Source organism: Rhodnius prolixus, unplaced genomic scaffold (assembly GCF_049639745.1).
Source record: "Rhodnius prolixus isolate KJV_2025 unplaced genomic scaffold, Rpr scaffold_8, whole genome shotgun sequence".
NCBI lineage: Eukaryota > Metazoa > Arthropoda > Insecta > Hemiptera > Reduviidae > Rhodnius > Rhodnius prolixus.
This window is the reverse complement of record NW_027411593.1, coordinates 24633036-24647704: the sequence shown is the minus strand read 5'-3', so window position 1 is coordinate 24647704 and position 14669 is coordinate 24633036. Positions and strand designations below refer to the sequence as shown.

The following is a 14669-nucleotide window of genomic DNA, read 5'->3' as shown; positions in this document are numbered from 1 at the left end:
TTGCTTTTGCGACTTAGCTTAGTTTTGGTCTCAAGGGCAAGTTATTAATTTGCGAATTCAACCATATTACCTAATTTCTAAAAAAGCCCTCAAAAACAATCTACTAAACATGTAAATGAAACAGTAAATCGAGATTAATACTGTTACATATGGTTTATATCCAGACTGTTTATGTACTGTAAACCAGGGCAAAGGACAGCACATGTGTCTTCATGCAAGGGGAGACTTCTGTTTATTTACGTAGAACCTGTCTTAGAGTAAATAAACTAAGCGACAGTAGTTGGCTCTGTTTGCAGTGACTGCATGTACCTAATTGCTGCCCTAAAGGGCTGTCTAGAAGAACTATTTTTTTAATGAATATGTCTAATCAACTTTCTCTCTCACTCGCTTAAAGAAATTACTGGGATCTTATTAAATGACAAAGTTTTCTTTAGAGGCCCCCCCCTGAATTCCCCAAAAAATAGAATTTAGAAATTGGCTGTGTGTGGGGGTCAGTCTCTGTGTAGTGTGCGCTCAAAATCAACTCAATAACTTCAACAAGACAGTAAGTTCAAATTTGATAAATGTTTCAAGTGCCACTATTTCCAAATCAAGTGAAATGCCACGGCCTTTATCATGGAACCCTTGTACTTGACTAAAACGGAAAACTACAAAATACTGAAAAGACTATTTGACAAACGCTCTAAATTGATTTTAATGAACAAAAGAAAAATATACATTACCTTACTCGTTCTTATGTAGACTACAAACTACATCCAAACGAACCAGCCTCAACCGAATATAAACCCTTCAATCCCGAATCCTAAGAACCAAACCCCGTTTTAGTTTTCATCCACTCACCATCCACTTAGACCTAAATATCGTAGACTTAGCCCAATCGCGCTACTTAAAATTAGTATCCCGTTACAATCATCTAATTCGCTGCTCTCTTTCACCCAGAACACTGCCGGACTAACGCTCTTCGCAAACTCAGGCGTCGATGGCCACCTTAGCTATTTAACTACATACCACCAATCGCGCTAGGGTGGATGACATGTCTGCACTAACAGCTACTAATTAATGGCTAACAATATTGGTAGCATTACCACGCTAAAGCGTGCATAAGTGTGTATATTGCATGTATATTCTCACTAATTCAGCAATTTTGCTTGTTGCATCATTGTCGATTTACGAAATTCGTAAATTTAAAAAAAAAGAATAGTTATTTATTTAACAAGTGTGGAAAGTAGTACTTTTCCTCACACTAGGCAGGGTTTGCACGCACGAGCGAGCGAAGCGAGGCGAGTGCAAGTGTAAAATTGCCGAGTGTGAGGAAAATACTTTACACTCGAGTTAAATATTATATTTTTTCTGCAACCATTAGGGTTATTAACTAAAAAAAAAAAACTAAACAGGAATCACTAGAATCCATTTTAAATTTCTATAAGGTAACACTATAACCTTTTTAACTGTTATAATTAAAAATATATAATTTTTTATTAAAATGTTATTTTTATTTCTATATTCCTTTCAATTTTTATTTTATTTTTTAATATTCGTTTTTTAATTATTTAAATAAAATAAATTTAAATAAGCTTATTAAAGTTTTACAGAAAATATTTAATAACAAAACTTCTTATATCAAGGAAGCACAATAAAGTTTTTCCACTCACTAGTGAGGAAAGTGACACTAATGGGGATTTTTCCCAACCAGTGAGGTAAAGTTGGGCATTACACAGCTGATTTTAATTGAGTAATGAGAACTTCCCTACATGGTTGCAGAAAAAAGAAATTTACCTCTAGAGGGCGTGTCAACAAATTATTGTTCAAAAAATCCATCAACTTCTAAATGCATTTTCTTAAATTTTTCAGTTTTTTTTTCTATTTTCTCAAAAATGAAGTCTCCGATATTCTTTAAACACATTCGAGAACAAATAGTTGCACAACTTTAATCTGTAACATTTTCTGTAGAAATTTCTGTAAGAGCACCGTTAATGTGCTATTCAGTGTAACAATAATGGACACATCATCCATTAAATATTAATATGGATTAATAATAATAATAACAATAATAATAATAACAGTCTTTATTCAGATAATTTTTACATATTATTTTGCAACAAACATTACTTATCGACATACTCATGGTCAGTGACCGTCTGAGGGGTTGTCAAATTAATTTATTTATCTTTAGTGCAAATATCCAAATATTATTTGATATAATAAAAAAAGGAATTATTTTTTATTTATTGAATTATTTTTCTGTTTAAAGACAATAACAACCAGGGGTAGCTTTTACATTAGTAGTTAAACTGTTGGACACAGAAGTACCTATATTTCCATGCGCTCATACAAAAATTTATTAAATTTGGCCAGTCTTTGCCATTCAGATGCGAGACAAACTCATCAAAACTCAATGCAACCTTTTTCAAATATTGGACACGGAACTCAGCCAAGATGGGGCATATAGCCACGAAGTGATAAACATCCTCCACCTCCTTTCTGTTACACAACGAACATAGTGCGACCGCCTGATTGAAGGCGTATTTATTTAAATATAGTAGCTCTCCTCGCAATTTAAACAGCCAACTGACTCTGTTGGCCGACATATTACTATATACAAATTTATTACCTGGCGTTAACTGCTTATATAAGGTATATCTACTACTGTTAGATGCCTTCAATCTAAACTCCGCAACCTTAAATATGGATTAAACTTGTAACCATATTCCAAATTTGAAGATAATTGGCTGGGCTAAAGGGCCAAGGAAATGGCAGATAAATTGTTAAGGGTGGTTTCTGTAAAGGTTCATGGGGACATGAACATTATCGAAGTCAACTAATTTTCAGTTCGTATTGTAATTTCAAAAAAATTAATTACAAAAATTTCATGGAGTGAGTCGCATCTTATTTTTTTCTTTCTTTTGAACATTTCTATATGTAATGAAAATATCCTAATTTACCAGTATTTACTTTAATATGGCGGAATGATGCCCGGACATTATTGATTGAATAATATTACAAACATTTTAAATCAGAGATATATAATGTTAAAAGGATTTCTGCTTTTGCGATCAAACTAATTTATTAATAATTCCAAGTAAACTTAAAAATATCCCTGTAATTATTTTATTATGAATATATTTTTAATATGCATCAGATATTCGCATCCATATTTAGTTCAGAACCAATTATTTTAATTAAATATCAGAACAGAGTTAATAACTCAATTTCCCAATTACCCACGCCAAAAATTTAACTTCCCCTTTGATTGTCACTATATTATTCCTATTTCTATTTATATGCATAATAAGAATATTAGGAAACACAAGTCCTCACAACTGCTGCAGTTGAGTTGTACCATAAGTACGGTGACCATTCGTACTGTTTTTGGTAGGACAGTACTGTTTTTTAAGACGCTGTCCTTTTTTCTTTTTTTAAGCATAAATGTCCTGTTTTTTATTTATTTGTACTGTTTTTCAATGAAATTTAAATTATCCTCAAATTTAATTTTTGAATGTAAAAATATAGTATAAATGTATAAAAATTAAGTTCGCAAATAATCGTTTAGAAAAAAATTTTCTGTTTACATTAACTTTGGACGAATCTTTAGCGTAAAACACAACCTGTTTTACCGATAGAGTAGACTAGTCGACTAGTGTAAACATCGATCGCTAAACGTCATGTAAAAACTAATAACTAAACTAACCTATACTATTATATGGCCATTGTTTTGTAATAACCGATCTCGTGTTAATAAACGTATTAATATGTTTTATAGGTTTTTTTTGCTCCTTGTCCTGTTTTTTGAGACAAAAATAATGGTCACCGTGACCTTTATTGCTCTTGTTAGACAGTGATTTTATGAAAATTACGGTACCTTGCAAGATCTATTTACTTCTGACAGGAATTATCAAGTTCATTCTGGAATGTTTTTCCTAACAGAATCAAAGTGGAGATTTTAACTATTTTTTTTTTTAACCAATTCGGATTGGTTTAGTTTAGGTTGCTGAAGATTTTGGGGACGCTTTTGGTAAAGTCTATAAGTCCGTGAGTCGGTACAATCCATTATCGTATTTTAAATAGCCTTTGGATAAGTACGATTGTTGGATAAGTAGTATTATTGTTTATCTGCCAGTTTTAAGAGAGATTTCTGTCAGCTCTTGGGTTCCCAGGAATGAGGTCTATTCTTGTTAAAGAGTCTGCCGAGATCCCTTATCTTAAGTTAAAATAAGCCTAGCGGGGAGAGTAAAAGAATTCTATTTAACGCCTTTTAAAGACGCTATTTGCTAAAAAAAGATTCTTGGTCTCCCCTATTGTGGATTTCAACCAATGATCGCGCTACAACTACGACTCGGTAAGATGAGACCGACTTATCTAAGATTGGTTTTTCTTAACTTTCTCTTTGGTAGATGGTACGCCTGCTTTTGATGTAATTACCGTATTCCTGTTTTCGAATGTAACCTAAATATCTCATTTCAAAAACCGGCGGCTTTTCGAGTTTTTTTATTTTTATTTTGTAATAATAGAGAATCCACTTTAGTTGATCTTTCAATATTCGTACTCATACCTGCTAACTTCATTTCAACTACCTTTATCGCCATTTTAAAGTAGAACCTATTCTATTATAAAAGATTCTATTACAAAATGGTGATCTAGCTTCTCAGAACTCTTTCTGAAATTAGTTTTTATGAAAAGCATTTCAAAAACGAAAGCACCACCTCTAAAAGTAAATTTATAAGAAGCAAGCTGTTCAAGATATGCACTCTTTTTTCAGCAAATACCAAACGTGTCAGACAATATTGACGGGATACTTTGGACTTTTTTTTCTCTTTTTTAATTATAATTTCAAAAGTTTCAGATTTGCACGATATATGCAACATACATATTCAACATTTACGTCATACTGCTGTGACACTACGAATGCATGAAGTATTTGAAATATGTAGTCTCTGATTTAGGGAGATTGCATGCATATGTACGTACATACCTTATCGATTGATTGCTATTTTGCATAGTTCTCGTTACTAAATATTTAGCACATTTTATTGCGGTGGATTTATTTATTTGTGTAAAATGTTCCACAGGGTTGATTGATTTCATTAAGAGAAATTAATGGATAATAAAAAAACTTGTGAAGTCATTCTATCATTACAAAGCTCCCAAGTTATAACTTTTAATTAGAAAATTTCAGTTCTTTCTAACAATAACTTCATCATTTGCAGCTTTAACATAAAAAAAAAAAGATTCTGCTAAAAAAAAGTCTGCAGTCTACGCTCTAGTTTTGAAATTACTGTTTTGGAATAAACCCTAGAACTAATGACCACAAATGTTGACGCAACTTAAAAAAAAAAGTTTTTTACGGAACAAGTAGCGAACAATCGTTTGAACGAATAGTTCAAATAGCGAACTAACGTTTGAACGAATCGTTGAAATAGCAAACTAACGTTGGAACGATTAATTCAATTAGCGAACTAACGTTTGATCGAATAGTTCAATTAGCGAACAAACGTTTAAACGATTAGTTCAGATAGCGAACTAACGTTTGAAAGAATAGTTCAATTAGCGAACTAACGTTTGAACGATTAATTCAATTATCGAACGTTAGATCGAATAGTTCAAATTGCCAACTAACGTTTGAACTAATACTAGTTCAAATTGCGAACTAACGTTTGAACGAATAGTTCAAAATTACGAATAGTTAAATGTGAATTAAAATTTGTAGTTTATAAAGTAATGATAGAATCTCGTGAAATATAGTAAAATAATATTGTGACTACAGATGATTTTTTTAACGTAAATTCTGAATGAACTTCGAAGCAAGACAATGTATTACCACTTTTTCTCTTAGTCGACAAATAATGGTATGCAGTAGATACAGGTTGAAAAGCCCCTTGCATAGCCGTATAGTATAGTATTCATACTTTATGGTACAGTGTGGGGAGAAATGGTTCGGAAATGAAAGTCTTTAGGGATAGTGTCCTGGGACTACAAGCTTCATCGTCTTTTCCCCTCTGTGAACTTGGCGCGACTAACCATGAAATTAGAAACGGTATAGCAGCCATGGATGGACGTATCTTTTGGAGAGCCCACCAAAATGGAAGAGTATGAAGTATTTTATGGCTAATGGTTGTGCGTGTGGAGATGCTGTGGCATGAAAGTTAGTAAGCGTGAGGATTGAGATACTGGATTGACGTTTTCACCCTTCAGCGATGGGGTTGTTCACACGTGGTAATGGTCGGTCCAAGTATATGCGAGGGTGTTACAAAAGCGCGCCATCAGAACAAAGGATTGTTATCTAGACTATCAAACCCAGAATACTACGGGTCAGAGCCTTATCTTCCTATACATAAAACCAAGGCCCCCAACCCAGGAACTCACAAACACCCCCTTCTAGTTAGCTATATAATGGGTAGGATTTAAATAGAGACATATTCTGTATGCTTCCCTTTAATATTATACCCTGTCTCTGCAGGCTTGACCAGCTCTGAATACCTCAATAAATTGAGATCCCCCATCCAGAGTTAGGTTTTTTGTTTTACCTGATATAATCATCCTTGCATTAGCACTAATATATTTGCTTAAATTCTTCTAAGGCCTTAATTAACCTAAAGGTAACTATCCTTGCATCTGGCCTCTCACTTTTCATTCAACTATTTCTTTGTTTCTCTGGATGAGACTTAAATTAACCTAAAGGTAACTATCCTTGCATCTAGCCTCTCACTCTTCATTTAACTATTTCTTTGTTTCTCTGGATGAGGCTTAAATAAACTATCGATAACATTAAATTTCCTTTTAATGTCTGGTTGTTTCTTGGACACATAAACTTCCCCTCAGTTTTATCACAATGGGAAATATATTTCCCAAGCTACTCCATAAAGATGTCACTCTGAATTCTATGGCTACACTCGTGTAGTCACTGAGCAGCCTACAAACCTACTGAATTATGAAAAGTTAGAGGCTGAAGTCTCTAGATGTATATTTACACCGCACGCACTATTAGGGTTATCTTGTACTATGTCCACGGTTATGGCCGTCATTAAGAAAAGAAACTTTTTTTAAAAAATAAATATTTAATCAAGTTAATTTATTGTTTCTTCTTACTACACTAGATAAGAAGTATCGCTATCCTGTCAAATATTCAAAATTGAATGTCCGTTTTAAGTCCTCTGAGTTCAAAAAGTGGTTTTTACCAATTTCTTTTTATATTTATGTGAGTGAGTCTATTTTTTTTTAAAAAAAAATACCACATTTCTTCATCAATAAATTAGCTTCAAGTAAAGATCTAGTAGTAGATGAGGAAATGTTAGGAAGGAAGTACGGACTAGTATGGGCTAATGACGATCTAAATCAGAAACTGATGAGAATTAATGTGTTCCTGATGTAGGTAAGAAGGAAGACTAAGCTGGCAGGATGCAGAAAGGGTATGGCAGGGTCTGCAAGGGCGATCAATGAAGAAAGATGACCATTTAGGTTGGAAGTATTTTGGTTTGTTGGATTCGGTCACACCAACAGCGGAAATAAGACACTTCCCAGTGTTCTTCTTTGCTGTAAAATCTTATTTTAAAATATAAATGAACATTATTTACTTTATAATAAAGTTTTTAGAATTGCTTTATATCACAATTCTCTTGGAGATTTCTTTTTTAAAATCTTTTATGAATCTATAAAGTTTCATATTTATATATAATTTAAAATCTATTTTTAAAAAATCAATTAGAGAAATCAGTTTATAGATGGAAAAAGTCAAATTAGTATTTTAAAAAGCATTTTAATTGATTGTATTCTTTAATGGATTCATTTGGGATGGTTAATATAAAACATTCTTTTCTTTAAATTAATTCTTTTTTGTAAAATTATTCCAATTTTTATGAAATTAAGAACTTTAAATATATTAACATTTATTGAGTTGAATTTAACCACTAATCTACTAGAGTCAACCATTTTTTTTATACAATTTGTACATAATCCTGATAGTTTAATACATGTATAACTTAATTGTATATTTACAACGTTCTAATGCGCATAACCAATTTGTAAGTGAAATGATATAGAATAAACTCACAGTTTCAAAACTATTAGTGTGGAGGAACTATCCAATTGTAGCCTGTCACTTGACAGAAGTTCACGAGGTCATTGACGCTTTAGTCGCCTGAGTGGTATTCTGGAAGGATTCAAGAAGTTCTTAAGGATTTATATGGGTGTAGAAGGTTTTATGAAGGAGGCAGCAACGAGGTTTTAGGGTTGCTGTGGATATTAAGGTTGAGATTATATTGTTTTCTTTACATTTATGGTTGTCCTTCTCCCTAAAGTCGTCGGAGGTTTTCCATAACATCGATTTAATTTTTGCCCTTATAGTCTCGGGTTTGGGTTTCATGTACATAAGTCGGTTGTATAAGAACAGTTCGATGTAGCGTATTTGAGAAGAGGTCTATAATATTTTGTCGTTGATTTGCACGAGTGGGCTAATTTGTAAAGTGAATGTATTCTTTTGGCATTTGTTTTCGTTTTGTCTCATTTTCCAATTTTCTTGCACCAAGAGAAGCTCAAGTATGAGGATGTAGGATTAACAGGAGTGGGATTGGCAGATAATATTACAGTATCGTCTGAATAGGTTTTAATCATGTTTCTGGATTGTTGGTAATAACAACAGTAAAAATTGTGGGACCCAAAGATGCTTCCTTGAAAAAATATACAAAATTTAGACCCGACATTAAGGTTATTTAGGATAAATTTGGTTATATTACTGCCAGTTTCAATTCCAAAAAAAAACATTATATTTTATTAATAAACGTTTCGAAACAAGCCCAGTGTCCACTCTGAGAATCTTACGACTTTAACATAATAATAATGAAGTCATACTACTAAGTGAGTCTTGCTTACTTAATCTGAGATTGTCTTACAACATTAGTAACGAAATTTTAATTCCATATCAACTTTAAGACTATGTGACGACGAATTTTACATTTTCCGTGATTCCGGACGACGATCTAAATCAGCTTGCTCAAAACATACATAAAGAGTACCAAGTCTATACGAAAAAAGGACAATAACAATTAGTACTTATAAAGTACTTATAATTGCCGTAATTTCTAATAATGTAAATAATCAGAATTTAGGGCGCCATGGTAGCCGAGCGGTTAGAGGCGAGACCTGTAAAGCTAATATGTATTGTGGTACTGGGTTCGACTCCCGGTCTTTAGGCCTTGGATTTTATTTAATGGTTAATAAAAGAAATTTACTGTAAAGTATGTTTGCTAGTCGCCTCCGTCCGCGACACCTAATTTGGTAGTTAGACAAAACCTGCCTGAAAAAATAGGCAATTACGTACTTTACTTTACTTTTTAATCAGAATTTAGAAAATTGATGTCACTTTATGAATGCAATTGAAATTAATATTTTTAATTAATTATTGGCAGGAATGTAAATAGGCATGCAAGGAGTAGAAAATGCATCGTTTAATGACATAAACCTAAAAGTTCAGGACTAATTAAGCGGAAATACCTGTGGAAGGCAGTGCGACTGTAAAGTTGGTGTAAAAGCACGTGGAATATAGGTAAAAATATCTGTTTGGTATTCGGATGGTTGGAGTTAGGGTAAGAAGATAGACGGGACTTGTTAACAAGCGATGTACTTGGGAGTTTTGAACTCGGCAACTGCTAATAGCACAGCAGCTGGGGGTAAGAAGGGCCGCGACCAACTTGGTAATTCTAGCATCGCCTTGGCGCGGAGGCGACTCACCCTCAGGGCGGTTGTATACTGTACCATCCACCACATAGACGTGGTCTAAATTAACTAAACTGACAAGTTTCCTCTTCCTCTACTTCGTCCACAGACTGTGCCCTTCACTGAGAACCGCACGACCAACAACCACCACTACTCTGGCACTATCGGGACAACTTTGCCTTCCCTCTATAATTCAATTCTCCTGCCAAAAGGGAGTAGAGCCAAGGCGGACGGGTATATGGCGTTTGTAGTGAGACATCAGGGGATGGTATAATAAGTATGCTTTTGCAACTCCAGATATCCCCAGCGGATTAAGGACATTAAGTGCCCTTAGAAAACATTATAACAGTTGAAAGGGTTAAGTCGTCTGATCACAGGTTAACAGAAACCAGTCCATAATACAATGAACTCCCGGTGCAGAAGAAATTAAGAACTATTTTAAAGACATTATTTAAAGATATAAGTTAAATTTAGTAACAAAGTTCTGCTCGAATACTCTTTGTTTTGTCTGACACTTAATAACTCGGGAACAAGAATGTATTGGGGAGAAATCGGTTGTAATTTTCTGACAATTTTACTTTAGTAACCTGAATAAATGAGATAAAGAAGGTTATGAAAAAGTCAAAGATTCTCTCAAAGAATTATTTAATAAAATGCTATTCTTATTTGTAATAAATTTCTAATGTGATAATTATTATTAATCAAAGAACATACTTTAGATCACATGTGACAGAATGTGACATTAATTAATTTTTGAAAAATGAATGTAAACATTTTATTTTCATTCAAATCAGTCCAAGTCTCAATAACAAATTTAAATTAAAAAACAGACGCTATCGGCTACTTAAAAAACTGTTAGACGAAAGATCAAAACTCTCTCTGGACAACAAAAGACTAAATACATCTATTTTGAAACCCATCTGGGCGTATGGAATAGAGCTGTAGGGTTCAAACGCACAAATCTCCAAAGGATTCAGTCCCTTCAATCTAAAATACTTCGAACTATTGTAAACGCTCCATTTTATGTCTCCAACCTGACTATACACACAGTCCTTAAGATTTCTTTTTTGTCACCCAAGTTGCTAAAACAAGATACGGAAAACTCCACTTCAACCTGCAATCTCATATCAATCCTCTAGCTCCAAAATCTTTCTTCTAGAACTCTTCTTGACAACCCGGACAAGACGCCTTAAGAGACAGTGGCCTCGTGATCTCCTCTCAAGTGAAGAGTCACTAACAGTCTACTGTTTTGGATTGTTACCACTGGATAACTTCTTCACTCGTTTGCTTCATTTGTTACTCTGTTATTATTGTTACTTATAGCGCCAACGCGCTGATTGTAGCAAAAATAAACGCCCCAAAAAAAGTTTAAAAAATTGAATAGTTACAGAGAAAAATCAACAAAGAATGTCTAATTCATTTCGTTCAATGACTTTAAACGTTTATAAAATAATTTAAAAACAGATTATGTTCGTAGTTGATACAAAAAATTTTTTTTTTTTTTTTTGCGCATCAACAGCTGAGGTTATTAGCGCCCGGAGCTTTTTCCAGTGCACTGCCGGCCTCCGGACAGTGTTCTCTCGTTACAGACAACACTGTCCATCACAGTGAGCTGTAAGAAGCTCCTAGGAAGAGAAAATCTAAGGGTCAGCTGCTGGATTCGAACCCGGGACCTCCGCGTGGGAGTCCAGTATGCTAACCGCATAGCTAATCCCTTCCCTACAAAAAATTTAAAAAACATCTAAAAAAAAAAAGTTATGCAATTCTAAAACTCGAATAAAACAAAACTTTTTCAACTCTTACTAGTTCTAGTTAGTAAAACCAAACCATTTCAATGAAGTGATGGTAGTTTTAAGTATCAATAAAACTAAATTTTTCTACAAAAAACAAAACTTAATAAAATTGTACATCCAGTTGTAGAACCTTCTTTAAGCTCAGAAATTAGTTCCACAGTTACCATTTTCCGAAATATTATAAGATGCAGGACTCTGCATTTCGAAAGCTTACCGAAGTGGATACGCTTATGCCCTATAAAAACTATTAAAACTACTATTTTTTCAGGCGGGCTTTACGTCCAATTACCTATTAGGTGTCGTGGACGGAGGCCAACGCTGCCGAAAACTAATTATGAACTTACTTTAAAAAAAAAAATCTTTTTAAAGAAATAGTTCTTTAAAGTTAAAACAAATCGAGCCAAATAGAAGGGACTTTGTCCTAATGAAGAAGGGGGTCCCTCTAGTTATGTGTATGGAGGCGGATCAGATTACAGCATCAATTGCCATGATTTTGTAGGGGTGCCGTGATACTTGCAGCTTTATAGGTGTTAGAACACTCCAGTAAATGAGTGGGGCGCATTAACGCACTTCCAATCTGCCCCCCTTTGAATCACATTTTGCCCTAAATGGTGCTAAAAATAAAAGAGACTTTGTACTGATTTCCCTAGTTTAAGGAGGGATAACTGTACTACAATTTTCACCAAATCAGTGATAAGGTTACTTGCTATATAATAAATAGTATTCTACTAAAATATTTTCAATTTAATTAAATCGTTTACATACATTGATTTTATCATACTATCACTAAAGAAACAAAACTTACACAATATAATGCATCCATTTACATTCAACGACACAAGTTTGTAATTAACTTTTCGATTAATGGATGCAACACAACTAGAACATGTACCCATTATCCAGGCAAAATGACTCAAGCTAAATTTAATAATAAACAATTTTGAATGAATATAGATCTACGAGTATATCAAGTCTGCCGTGAATATTCACTTCAAGTTTTTCTCTCTGTTAGCCCAAAACTGAATTTGAATTTGAAAATGTTTATTTACAATTTAAAATTTTTTATACAAATATATATAAAAGGAGGTTTCAGGCTGCATGCCTATATCCTCTCCACAACATATCAACATTTACATTGGGTACAAGTCCAACTTAATGCTAAGGCAAAAAATTTAAAAAAAACCTTACTACATAAGATTAATTAAAGCAAGATATGCTTTAGCCTTTTGTGTTTGTATTTTCTATAATTAAGAGAACTTAAGTTATAGTCCATAATACTTTTTATATGCGGGTAGGGACTATGTGTACAGGAAGTTACAAAGTTTTCCGTAGCGTTGTAGATAAATGTGGACACGCTGGCAACATCAAGTGCTGCAAGCATGTAATCTATGGGTGTCCACCGGGGATATGACCCAACTAACCTTAAGCATTTGTGTAGCCCAAAACAATTTGACGCGTAGAGATTAATTTATGCAATCAAGTGAGATAGAAAGTTGTATTTTTAGGCAAAATTTTAGAATTCGAATTCAAATTTTATTTTTAAAAATCAACTGTTAATTTAGGTAAATTAATAAAATAATCTGAAAATAAATATCTGGCAGAGGAGGGAAACGAATTTGTTTAGTGGTTATGAAATACTGGATTCCCTGGTTCAAATCCAGCTGCTGGCTCTCTTAGATCGGGTCGTTTTTTTCCTTACTCTTTCACGGAGTTGAGCCAAGCACCTCATGGTAGTAATGTTGATTAATTATAATCGATATTTTAATCCGTTTTGGACATGGAAGGGCTACCCGGGTGGTCATCATCTCCAACGTCTTCTCGGCCATCTTGGAAACGCTTGAACCTCTCAAAAACTCGCGCACGTGATTAACATTTATCGCCATAAACTTCTTTTAATAAAAGATAAGTTTCAGTAGCGGTTTCACCAAGTTTCATGTGAAATTTCACGACAATTCGTTGCTCTACTACATGTGTAGTATCATATTTTCGGCAAAACGAAACTAACACCTCTTACACAAACTATCGGTTCCGGTCAGACAGATTTCTCTCACAAACACGTGAGACGCTGCAATCGAAAGAGAAGGCTTTACGCTGCACAGCTCGTTAGGATTTGACGCATGCATAGTTCTTCTGTAGCAGCATCAGTCTCGTTATTTAATAGCCACACCTCCGTATGATTAAAATAAATTTAATTACCTCATTTTTTAACATTCGTAAGAGAAGTTTTTATTTCTGTAACGTTAATTCATAACAGTGTTTCTTATTGCAATGATTCTCTAAAACAAGTTTGCGCAAATGAATTACTTTTTATTGTGGCTATATGTCGTATAATTGGGCCTTTTTTAACTTAATTTGTAAAGCCAACTCATTTCCTGACATTTGTATCCAAATAAATAATTTATGAAATAAGATAGCTGAAAGTATAATGTAATCGCGACATTATTTAATCATTCTAAACAGAAATAAAAGCGGACTGAACTACGTAGTAGCTTTATTCATTAGACATGTCAAAACTCATTTAACTATCATCTCTAATTAAAGTGGAGCAAATAAGAAAAGAGAGATTCATTATTCCGAAGAAAAAAAGAAAGAAATACGTCCTTTTTGAGTTTACTCAATGATTATTCATATATTATAATTAAGTCATTCGTCTGGGGATTTGTGCTGTTCCCTTTCCGCTCTAGGAGACTTCCTGCGCTCTAGCAGTAGTTACTCCGACTCTAGTGAAGCGTAAATCATAACGCTCCCCAATTAGGGCATTTAACGTTGTTAATAATAATTTTATTTATTATTCAGCCCATTCTCAACATCATTAAGACTTATTGCTTGTAATGAACCCACGGGATATTACCCTGCATACTCTTTCAGTGTTTCTATTTATCTAATTATACAGGACTGCAGGCTAACTTAAATACAGTGCAGGTGTTGAAAACAATTGTAAATACTTTATTTATTTAGTGTTACCTATTTAATTATTTAAAGAACTTGCATTATTTGTATTCTACCAATTATAATTGAACTAATTAGTTTCTGTTATCCTATCAAGTAATCATGCAGAATTTCTATTTCAAGTTTTCTTCGCAATTGTCCGTTTTGAAGTGCGCCAAGTCCGAAAAATTGGTTTTTACCAATTTTTCTGTGAATTTCAGTCTGAATCGACCTCAAAGATCG

The 14669-nt window shown here is 33.6% G+C and overlaps 1 long non-coding RNA gene across 3 annotated transcripts in view; it reads left to right on the top strand.

Annotated features, from left to right (window-relative positions):
• The window catches only part of LOC141451049 (uncharacterized), a 1078357-nt gene that overhangs the window by 1004290 nt on the left and 59398 nt on the right, over nt 1–14669 (top strand). Inside the window, exon 9 of one of the 3 annotated variants that reach the window (XR_012456505.1) lies at nt 7367–7632. The exons of the other annotated variants lie outside the window; for them this stretch is intronic. This is a non-coding gene — a long non-coding RNA (uncharacterized lncRNA). Of the gene's footprint in view, nt 1–7366; nt 7633–14669 lie in introns of those variants that run through there. 3 annotated transcript variants of the gene reach the window in all.